Raw genomic sequence first — 12,759 nt, 5'->3', positions numbered from 1 at the left:
TAGATATTGGATGGAATACTAGTTACCACAATTGAATAGTCATATGATAAATGATATATTATTTTAAACAATTTATATTTGCAGTGAAACATACTTTTACATTATTTTCACTTAAATTTCATTTATAGAGCAGTATACTCTGCATTCATTAAATTACTGAAATGGTTATAATACAACAACAAATACTGCAACTTCCAGAATCACAAAAATCAAAAGATATAAACAAAAACTTCCCTACATGTATCAACAGTTGTCACTTAATAGACAGAACTCTGAAGATTTAGAATAGGATGTTAACAAATTAGGTATTCAAGTTAAAAAGAAAAAAATACCAAGTAAGCTTACTACCAAAAAATCAAACAATAACAGTGAATTTTAGTACATTCCCAGGAAACAGAATATATGATTTTTCTTAACTTGATCTGATACATCTTAAATCTATAGAAAATGATTCATATTGTATGACTAAAATATTATGTAAACAAAAATTCCATCACTTTTTTCAGATGCAACATGCATACCCCAACCCATCCTTCTTGATCATAAAGTATACCAGCATTCCACTATAAGATGGGGAGCTGTAGTGGCTCAGTGGTTAGCTTTCTGGACCTGTGAAATAAGGTAGGTTCAAATTCTACCATCAGACCAACCTGGGTTAGCTACCATGGTGTGTCCTTGGGCAAGGCACTATACTTAAAGTGCCTTGGCACTAAATAACTTACTTGTGTTGGTTTACCATAAAAGGCCAAACCAAACACAAAAAAACAACAACTTTAAAATATGAGTTTTGTCAATACTAAGTAATTGAAAATCATACTGAAGAAATGTATTTGTTAATACAGATTAATGGATCTAAAAAATCTCTTTCTTCTGCAGGAGTTTAAAATGTTAAATTAAAAAGGTCATGGTACACATTGCTTTGTTCGTACACATCAGGCTCCGTAACCCATATCCAACTAAAAATTTTAGTAGAGTCTGAATAAAACATATTTTAATCTGGATGATAATATTCTTTCTCCATTCATATATTACACCACCAAGATTGATCCAAATAAGATTACATTTTACTATAACACTGAGGATGAGTATGCCTCTTAACAACTTACAAATGTGGAGAGAATGGAGTTAAACTGAACTTTGATTTCTTTTCAACCATAGCACAAGATGATCATTTATTATGAAAAAACCTGAATAAAGTTGGAGTTCATAACCATGACAGTCTTGATACAATATAAATTCAATATATTATTGTTGTCTTGAGGTATAGTTCTGTATATTACAATCTCACACAAGATCAGGGTATATTTTAGTACCATACAGTTAATTCGGGATTGTATTAATACCTATTCTGGTGAATGAACATTAAATAAGATTTACTATTTTGGAACCAGTTGCAATAAAGTTTACTAAACAAGAGAAAATATGACTTTACTATAATATCTAAAATGTAAAATCTGCAAACAGAATACTTGCTTGACTTTACACTTCAACTATATCATAATATTTATTTGAAATGAATTAATACAAATGGCATTAAATTTGGTTTCAGGCTGGTAATGACAGTGGTAGTAGTGAATAGGGACGGTCTAGGGACTAGGGAACTTCCATGTTAAAAAGGGTATATCCACTCTGGGGACTATGTAATTTAACATGGGAGAAAAAAAAAAAATATCCATTCTAGGGACAAGGGGAATTTAACATGGGAGAAAGAAAAAAAACTATTCACTCTAGGGACAAAGGAAATTGAACATGGGGAATAAATCGTGGGACTGTCTTGGGACTAGGGGAAATGGAACAGGGTCGGGACCCTATTTTAATAATGTCCCGACCTGATGGGTCTATGAAAATGGAACAGGCGAAAATTGAAACAGGGAGGGGTCTCTATTTTTTTATTATTTTTTTAAACAAAAAAATAAAAAAAGGGGTAGGCAATTGAAAGTCAAGATCTTTTCGAGAGATAGGAATGGCCCTGAAAAGGGCCTTTGGTTTTATGTTAATATACCCTTAACATAAAGGGCATCTGTGACATCTTCTTCTTGACCTTAGGCTGTGCCTGACTGCAGGACCATAGATTAAGACTCTTTTGAGGCATCCTTGATGCTCCACATAAGATTCTTCGCATCCACAGGCTGGTGTCTGTCCTGTGGATAACTGTCCAGTTGGATCGGACATACATTGATATGTCCGTCTGGAACATCATCGAAGACACAAGCGTTGAAGATTGTACATCGGTCCACATGTTGGGGTGCTGAGTAACAGGTGAAGGAATGCAGTGAACTGTACTTATTTATAGGGGGAGGAAGGATTGAAACGGATTGAGTTTGTTGACCAATCCAAACACGCGTTACAAAATTCAGTCAGCCCACGTCCAATCCGAAGAGAGCAGTCTGTGACATCACATAGTCTATATAGATTCGCTAGCGCCTGTGTGTAGTCAATCTAAGCGACAGTTTTTCAACATGACGGAAACTCAGAAAACGATCAGTTTGGGTGCACTGATGGTGGAGACTACCCAAGGGAACCCAGACTTACTTTCAGAAGAGGTGAATTGGGATTTTGTGGATTTTTTTACCTTGCAAGAATTTGTTCCTGAACCTTCGTCACCTTCTCCTTCATTACCACACATGGAAAATTTTAGACAGAGACAGAAAGAAGAATTGGAGAAATTTATACAACAGCAAAAGGAAGCGGAACAAGCTTTTCTCCTACAGCAACAGCAGCAAGAAGAAGAGGTAAGAAAAAAACAAGAAGAAGAAGACGCAGCAGCAAAGAAACAAGGGTGTCAAAATCAAACGGTCACGGTACTGTTAGACATTTTAGTTAAGAAGTCTGAAACAGATGTATCAGACTTCTTTATTACGGCCGAAGAGAATACGACCTTCCCAAGCTAAACACTCCAACCCTGTGACTACGCCTACTGCACCATCCTTAGTGATTTCAACGAAATCATCATCAACAGTACGCAGTCCAGAAGTAGGCCTTGGCCATGGCAAAGGCTTAAGACAGTTAAAGTTGATTGTTTAAACTCACCCCTTACACCAAAAAAGGCCCTTTTTAGGGCCATCCACGTCTCTCGAAAAGAGATAGGCTTTCAATTGCCAATAACTAAAAAAAACCATTTTACCCAATAGTACCTGTCTGTGTATGAGTGTGCGTGAGTGTAGGTTCTTATTTTAAAATCAAAACCCAAAGACACTTACCTTTTATAATTAATTTATTCTTTTATAAATATTTACAATTCACAATTCACAACAGAGCACTTTAAAAAGTTCATGGACTTATTCTGTCTCATTGTTCACTCTGTTTTTTTAATTTCTTCACCGTCATAGTCTTTTCCTCCTCTTCCTCCTCACTTTCTTCCCTTCTTTTCTTCTCCTGTTTCTTTTTCTTCACCTGTCTGTTTTCTTCCTCTTCTTCTTCCTCTTCCTCTGAAGAATCCCTCTCTTCTTCTGACTCCTCTTGTTTCTTTTTTGGGCAGTCTGGTGACCAATGTCCTTTTTCTTGACAATAATAACAGGTATCTTGACTTTTGTCTCTTCTAACCCCTTTTTTTTCTTTTTTGACGGTCTGGACACTCTGAAGACCAATGCCCTTTCTTCTGACAGATATAGCAAGTATCTTGACTTTTATCTTGAAAGGAAGGAGAGTAGTCCCTCGGCTGGTCTGAAGAGAATTTTCTAATGACCCCTCGCAAAGCTCTGATGAAACGTTCAATCTTGGTAGTCTCTTCCATTGTTGTGCTCAGTTTGAGAGTGAAATGAATAGTGAAAGGACAAGACACATACCCTTTATATACGCTGGTCTGCTATGACTATAAATTAATCCATGGTGTTTAAACTTTAGTCATTTGACTTTTTGCTATCGAGATGAAATGATCCAATTCATTTGAGAAGAAAGAAGAAGAAAGTAAGAGGCAGAAACGTGATCTATCGCCTCGTACTAGGGCTGAAGTCTTGGCACAAATTCATGCCAGTGATTTTGAAGAGGACATGAGTGAACCAGAATCCAAACCCTCTAAACAAAGTTTACCACCCTTAGTCAACCCTGAAAAGTACTATGACATTCGAGAGACGGAAAAGCGTCCCTCTAGAAAATTTAGAACTACGGCTTACAAATACACAGTGAAGTTTAAAGATTTCAAGTCTGAAGTACTGTTAGAGAAAGCAAAAGGGTTCATCACCGACATGTGGGATTCTTTGCTCACCACACTCAAGCGACAATGTCAACCCAAAGAAGATGATCACTTGAGACTTTCCATACAACATGACGGCTCGAAATCCCCTGTTTGGATCGAGTTTAGCAGCCCTGCAGAATTGACCACTTCCAAAGTCATGGACAAGATTCAACACGTGCAACAATTTAATGACCAGTTTGACATCACCGATGGAAAAGCCACACTGGACATGACCCACGTCTCTCCTCCTCAAGGGACCGGACAATGCAGAAAGACCTTATTGGTCAACAACCTTCGCATTACCAAAACAAGTCTTGTCCAAATTAACAATTTTCAAGACCACATGTGTTTAGCCCGAGCCATCGTGGTGGGATGAACCTATGCCGACAAGAACGACACGGTAGAATGGAAAAGAGCCTGGGAGAACATTCGAAAATCGAACCGAGCCAAACAACGAAATGAAGCAGAACTTCTGTTACAACAAGCATGCCTGTCCAAAGACACATCCTGTGGCATTCCTGAGATGCAAAAATTGCAAGATGCCCTAGCTCCACGATACACCTTGAAAGTGCACCCTCAAGAAGTGCGCGGGTCTCTGTTGTTTCGAGGGAAAGACTTTAAGGATGGAAAATACATTCACCTCTATCATCACGATGACCATTTCGATACCATTACCACTATCACTGGATTCCTGGGATACAAATATTACTGTGAGAAATGTGACTTATGATGGTTATAATAATCGAGAGCAACACAAACATTGTGGATCGAAATGCTCAGGATGTTTGGCCTCTCAACCCTGTCTGAGCGAAGGGCAAGAACCAGTGCATTGTCCTGCTTGTCTGCGCACATTTGTCAGCCCTGCCTGTTACCAACAACATCTGAAGATGCAAGGTTCACAGAAGAAATGTGCTTGTCAACTCCTGAGATTGTGCCCAATGTGTGGACAAGGTCTATGTATCAACAGTACCAAGGCACACGTATGTTCAGGAAAGAAAAAATGTCACATTTGTCACTGCATTGTGGACTTGGAACACCAATGCTACATACAAAAATACCAATCCCAACCAGAGAAAGAGGATGGTCACAAGAAGAAGAAAGGCAATTTCATCTTTTTCGATTTCGAATGCATGCAAGAGATCAGTATTCACATTCCTAATTTCTGCGTGGCTCATCGAGCGTGCGAGAAGTGATTCAAGAACCTATCTTGAGTTATTGCCCTCACTGCAGTAAGATTCCTGGAGGGCATGAAAAAATCTTTCAAGGACCGAACACACTAGCCGATTTCACACAATGGGTCTTAGACCCCATCGACAAGACGTGGAGCCAAGAGGACATCGAACATTATTATGGAGATTGTCATTGTCATGCCACGGTGATGGCTCACAATTTCTCCGGATATGATGGACAGTTTCTTTTGAGATGTTATACGGAACGTGGCATCGAGCGTCCTAAAATCACTTTGAACGGAGCCAAAATCATTTTCATGCAAGTGGGACAAGTGCAGTTTAAAGATTCGATGAGCTACTTAGCCATGCCTTTGAGTCGAATGCCTAAAATGTTTGGAATGACAGAAATGGCTAAAGGGTACTTTCCACACTTTTTCAATACAGAAGCCAATCAACACGCCGTTCTACCCCATTTGCCTCAGGCTCACTATTACGACCCTGACAACATGCGTACCGAACGAGAAACTTTCTACGCTTGGTACCAGGCTCACGCCTCCGACCCTTTCGACTTTCAGGAAGAAATGCTAAAGTATCGTCGTTCCGACATGGACATTTTACGGCGATGCTGTGGAAAATTTCGAGAACTGTTCATGGAACATGGAGGGGTTGATCATTTAAAAGAGGCTTGCACCATTGCCAAAGCGTGTTCCTTAGTCTACCGACAACGATTCATGCTTGAAAACACTGTGGCTGTCATCAGTCCTCAAACGACCAACTATGTCAAACGTCAATACTCGGTCAAAGCCCCATGCTGGTTGCATTACTTGTGCGACAAGGAAGACAAATGGATTCAGCATGCCCGCAACGGACAGGGCGAAAGATCATCGGAATGCATTCGGTCAATGGCTGGGACTTAGAAAACCCCAAGATCATGTACGAGTTTAACGGTTGCTTATTTCACGGATGTCCCGTCTGTTACCCTGACCGCGGCACTAAAAATCAGTTCTTACAACGAACCATGGAAGACTTGTACCAGGCCATTTGTCAGCCACGCCTAAAGTTAGAACAGGAAGGATACCAAGTGGTGGAAATGTGGGAACACAAATACAATCACCGTTTGAACACCGATCCCGAGTTTAAACGCCTCATGGAAAGTTACCAGTTCATGGACCCCCTGAACCCAAGTAATAGTTTGTACAGAGGAAGGACCAATGCCACCTGTTTGCTGTACCAAGCTGACGAAGAGAAAGGAGAAGAAATCATATACTTGGACGTGTGTTCACTGTATCCCTACGTGTGCAAATATTGTTGCTTTCCTGCAGGGCACCCACAATTGTTCACCGAACACATCGACCTAAAAAACATTCGACAATACGAAGGCTTGATCAAGTGCAAAGTTTTGCCTCCCACGAACCTATACCATCCCGTCTTACCTCGCCATTGCCAAGGCAAACTTATGTTTCCTTTGTGCCGTACTTGTGCTGAAACGTGCAACCAAGATCAACCTTGTCATCACACCCAGGAAGAACGGGCCTTGACGGGGACATGGGTCAGCGTAGAATTGTTCAAAGCTCTGAACATGGGATACCAACTGTTAGAAGTGTACGAAATTTGCCACTTTCCCAAGACACAATAATTCCACAAGGGTGACCCCACGCAGAAAGGCATTTTCGCAGACTACGTGGATGCCTTTTTGAAACTGAGCAAGAAAGCCAGTGGCTATCTGTCCTGGTGTCACACTCCCGAAGACCAAAAGACATTCAGAGAGAAATTCTGGGCACAAGAAGGCATTACTTCAGATCACATTGAGAAAAACGAAGGCAGGCGATCGTTTGCCAAAGTGATGTTAAATTGCTTGTGGGGTAAAATGGCACAATGACCGTGTTTACCCAAGACGGAGTATTTGACTGAACCTTCCCGCTACTTTCAGATGATTCACGACAAAGCCAAATTCATGAAACACGTGGACATCGTTCGTGAGGATTTGATCTTGGTGAATTACGAAGAAGATCTGAACTTTGTAGAAGATGACCCCTTTGGAAATGTCATCATTGCAGCTTACATGACAGCTCATGCTCGCTTAAAATTGTACGAAGCTTTAGAACTGTTAGGGGAACGTGTCTTGTACTTTGACATGGACAGTTGCATTTATATCGATCACCCGAGTCAACAGCACCCTGACATCGAAGGAGACCGTTTAGGAGCCTGGACAGACAAGCACCCCGATGACAAGATTCTAAGTTTCGTTAGTGGTGGTCCCAAAAATTACGGCTACGAATACTGGGCCAAACAAGGAGAAGTGCACACGAAGTGTAAAGTGAAAGGACTTACTCTGAATTATCGTACCAGTCGAGTGGTCAACTTTGGCATATTGAAAGAAGCCTTGCAGTCTAGAGATAGTGACCACCTATCAACCCAACAAGATTGTATGTTTACCCACACACCACATCGTCAGTCGACCCTTGGAAAAAGTCTATCAAATCGTGTAGCAGAAGCGAGTGCGGCTTCCCACCCACTTTACTTTGCCGTATGGACATGTCGGTATAAAACATTGGTTGTAAGAGGATAGCCACCCACCAGAAGGATGACTTCGCCGCAGCAAGAATCGAGTGAGAAATCCAGTGAGAACTCCAAGTTCAAACCCTACCATTTTCCAGTCTTCTTACCTGACTATTGTGATTGTGCCCGTCGATTGGACATGTTTCAAAAATGGCCTACGGATAGGGAAGGATTACCTTCTTCGTATGTTTTAGCTAGAACAGGATTTGTCTACTTCGGACCCGAGTCAGGATTGGGATACGAAGTACAGTGTTTCGCTTGCGGACTGAAGTTACGAATGGATCTATGTATCTACAAAGATTCAGCTATTCTGGAACATACTCGATGGTCTCCGCACTGCCCTTACCTTTCAATGGCCTTTCCACCCATTAAACTACGGTACAATTATGACGGTACCTTAGAGACGGTACCTTCCAAAACTAGACGTAAACACATTGCATCCTATTTCATTGTTGTTTCTTTTCCACATAATAGCTTATTTTTTATAAAATGTTAAACTTTACTAATCTTTTTTCAAGATCACTTTAGTTTGCAAAAATACATCTTGTCATTTATTGGCATTCTACATTGAATTTTGTAAACTAGCTATAAACCTGACCTAATTACTCAACTGCTGACAGAAACAGTCTACAGTAAATGTATTTCATTTCTATAGCTCGATGGATAAACATTACATCTTTTAAAGCTGTGCACAGAATAGGCCGACATATCACGAGTCAGGAAAACATGGGGGTGGTATCCCCTGTGTCCAAAATTAATATCATTTTGAATAGAATATTCTAGTGACAATTGCCTCTTTTCAAATGGTAAGCATTGCTTTTTTTTATTTTCATCAATCTGTCAAATTCGGTATGCATTTTGCTTTAATATTTGAGATGGAAACCTTAGGTGCATAGAAATGTCAGACAGCATTGTACATCATGGATGGTGTCCAACATACTTTTATGATCATAAAACAAAATCCCATTTTTTAGTTATGGCCACTGATTTAAAAAATATTCATCCAAGCTAAATATAATAATAATAATAATGAGGACTTTGTATAGCGCCTAATCTTTAGAAGCTCTAAGCGCTTTGCAACATTAGACAACATAAAAACATACACAATGATATGATTACAAAAACAAACACCATGAAATTAGAAAACATAAAAAACATGCTGAGAATATTTAAGGTAGTTAACATTATTAAGTCATTAAGTTTGTTTTTGTAGTCAGAATAAGTAGTTTTGAGAGCACTCTTGAATGGGATCACTGCGTCTTTGTGTCTAAGTTCAGTGGGCAATTCATTCCATGTTGCTGGGCCCTGGTATGCAAAAGAATGCTGTCCATGTGACTTTGTTTTCATAGTGAGAATAATGAGTATATGATTGTCGGAAGAGGAGTGTAAGTATCTTGCTTGTGTGTACACATAGGTGAGGTCGGATAGGTATGTTGGACTAGAGTCTGTCAGTGAAACATAGCACAGAGAACTAATGTTGTGTTTGATTCTGGATCGAATGGATAGCCAGTGTTGGGTACAGAGCAGCGGGGAGGTGTGCTCTGATTGTGGTACTCTAAGTATGATCCAAGCAGCTATGTTTTGAACTTTTTGAAGTCTCTGCAGTAGATATTAAGATGAACCAGACAGAATTGAGTTACCATAGTCCAGTCTTGAAAGCAGTAATGAACACACAAGTGTTTTAGTGGCATCAACTGAAAGATATCTGAGAATGGAGCTGATGCGTCTCAGCTCAAGATACGCAGCCTTGCATATGTTCATGACATGTTGGTGCAATGTGAGAGTACTGTCCAGAGTAACACCTAGGTTTTGTACTGATTGTGTGAATTTAATGTTGGTGTTGCTGATATTTATTGTGTGAGGTAAAGGATGTGAATGAGAAAGTCTTTGATAAGTAAGTATGGCTTGATTTAAATTGTGTTTTTCATGTGACTTGCCAGAGATTTTTAAATGAATTGATAAAGTAACTTGAGACACATTTCAAAGTACATGTTTTAAAAATATTCCATTGATTATTGCTGGCATTTAGAAAAATGCAATGCATCCTTTGTTGTGAAACTTATTTTAAAACATTGTATTACTCATGCAGAAGCCTGCTTGAAAACTAATGGCAAAGCAAAGGCAAATGGAATGGAAGAGACCATATCAGAGACCCTCAAATATGCACCCAACCAACGCAGAATGATAAAAAACAAGGTAATCCAAATGACTCTTATTTCATCAATATTGGATTCAGTTTCGTCTTTTAAAGCATAGTATTTGCAAAGCGGATGCATTTCTAAACTGATAACAAAATCAGCTTATCCTATTGCCCAGGACTATCAGAGCTAGAGTCCAGCTAACTACAATATGCATATATCTTGTCTGATCGGACAAGTGCCTCCATTTGGAATTTTTATTCACATGAAATATTTGGATGAAATAAATTCATCTTTGTGCAAATTGATTGCACCATCCACTTGCCAGAAATGAGAAGTAAGTGCAAAGTTATCTTGTATCATGGCTTAACGATAGTAAGGGAAGCACAAGTGCAGTGAAGAAAATTTCATACATTTTTATAATGCTGATTAACATGACTTCTGCATATGTAACTAGTGCTGAGATGATATGACTTTATTTAAGCATTACAATTTTGTTTTAATTTGCAGGTGCCTGAGCAGAAGAAGTAATAGATAAACTTTACAGTGGAGTTGGAGACTGATTCTGATTCATAATCTTAATTAAATCTAGAAAATAAACATTAAAGTCATATTAAAATATCTGTTGTATTGTTTCCTTCTTTCATTTTTCTCTTAAAAACAAATGTCTGAACCTTTAGTCTGTAAATTCAGTGGATTCCTTATCAGCCCATCTACTTTTACTTTACACCATGCTACTTTAAAAAAAAAATGAATTATCCCCATTGGGGTAGGTCCCCCCAACCCCCCACCCTACTTTGTCAACTTACCTGCCACATTTAAATCTAATGGAAGGCCCTGCTGTAAAGCCTGTTAGTAAAACTACCCAACAAGAGGATTTCATACATTTGCAACTCCTAGATGGATGGTAATGTTTTCATTTTTGTAATGTAGATTTGGACATTCTTGCCACCAGTATGGAATATGTGTTTCAGAAACACAAGCAGCTTTCATCAGATTTGCATATAGGTTTTATATGTTGTGAGTATGTTGTAGGAAGTTTTTTTAAATAACATCATATGAGATGATGCCAGTGGAAATGGCAGAAAAGTGTCTGTATTGTTCACCAACTACACCTTGTTCTTACAAAATGTGGCTGTTACACATTCCCATGATGATGTCACTGACAGCCATCAGTGAGGAATGCCCCAACAAGCATAATACAAATTGCTTCCATTGTAATTGTTACAATTCCATTCTGACCACTCCGGTGTCCTAGTGGTTAGAGCGTCCGCCTCAGAAGCGGGAGGTCATGGGTTCAAACCCCAGCCAAGTCATACCAAAGACTTACAAAAATGGTATTAACAGCTACCTCGCTAGACGCTCAGCATTAAGAGGTTAGTGTTAGGACTGATCGGCCTGGTGTCAGGATAATGTGACTGGGTGCAACATCATACTACATGTTTGCAGCATGATGCCCCAGTGCTATACATCACTATAAACTGCCACACTGCAGACATCGTAGCAATATGACTGAAAAATTATTCAAGCTACGTTAAAAATCCAATCACACACACACAATTCCATTCTACGATCCAGAACCAACACTAATTCCGTACTACAGTTCTTGCATTTCAATCCAATTTTGCTTTTGAAATGTAGTGCCACTCAATTCATAATGAACCCATTCATTTCAAACACTCGCAAATACTTATTATTCCTGTCTACAACTGAAAAATATCTATATAAAAAAACGTGTAACTGTGTTTTATGCAAGGGCATGGAGATGCACAAAAACTTGCACCTGAAGCTTGAATAAAACCCCGACTGTGGATAAGACTTTACCCATCGATTACCCCAGCTTGGGGATAAATTCTGACCGTGGCGATTTATTATATATCCTATGACTGCTCCAGCTTGAGGGCAAAATCCAAGCACATCCCTAAAAAGATAACAAGTATAGCGGCTCTTTACCTTCTGTAAATGCCACTTGAGCTTCCTGATGCTGTTGTATCTGCCATTTGACAGAATCACAAATGTGGATATATTTCTTAATTGCCTCTAGTTGTTGAGCTAGTTTAGCTGTATGAAATTCCTTTGTGCAGACTCACTCATTATTAATATTACAACAGTGATTTAATTACACATCACCTGTCAGCACACCGATGATAAGTCAGTTATTTTATAACACACCAACAAGCTTGCCCCTTGCACCCCCCCCCTTTTTTTTTTATTTGGGCACCTGTGGACATGAATCTGCAAGGCTCAAATTGTCATTTTTAATATAAGATCTCAACATTTTTAAGGCCTTAATTTTAAAGACATCCTTAAAACCCCCAAAAGGTTATCAACTGGATCACCAGCCTTCGTTTAGAGTAACAGCAAGTATATATATATATTTAGGTCTAAGGAAACACAATAAAAATGTTTGATTTAACAATGACATATTTGCCTCAGGTCTGTGATCCTGAAGTGAATATTAACTGTCCATTTATTTTCTTGGCTTTTCTTTACTAGGAAATTGATTATAGAGATTTCTGCAATGGTGAAGGCAATGTAAAAATTGGTTACTATAACATACTTTTTACGCCATGTTTGAAAAAATAAATCCAATGGAAAGGTTATAGTCTGAAAATCTTCATTAAATTAAGTTAATATAGGGGAAAAAACTTTAAGAGTTCATAAATATTTTTCAGTGCTAAATAAAGATATAACATAACACTTTCTGCTGTGATTTTAA

The 12,759-nt window shown here is 38.9% G+C and overlaps 1 long non-coding RNA gene across 1 annotated transcript; it reads left to right on the top strand.

Moving 5' to 3' along the window:
- The first annotated feature begins 505 nt into the window (after positions 1-505).
- Positions 506-10,661, top strand: LOC149795903 (uncharacterized). Its single transcript, XR_016422154.1, has 3 exons — positions 506-621; positions 9,992-10,098; positions 10,551-10,661. It is a non-coding gene; the product is annotated as an uncharacterized LOC149795903 (long non-coding RNA).
- Positions 10,662-12,759: the final 2,098 nt, after the last annotated feature.

Source organism: Sinohyriopsis cumingii, chromosome 7, assembly GCF_028554795.1.
Source record: "Sinohyriopsis cumingii isolate HCF-2022 chromosome 7, ASM2855479v2, whole genome shotgun sequence".
Taxonomy (NCBI): domain Eukaryota; kingdom Metazoa; phylum Mollusca; class Bivalvia; order Unionida; family Unionidae; genus Sinohyriopsis; species Sinohyriopsis cumingii.
Note: the sequence above shows the minus strand (reverse complement) of the source record. Positions and strands in the feature narration are given on the sequence as shown.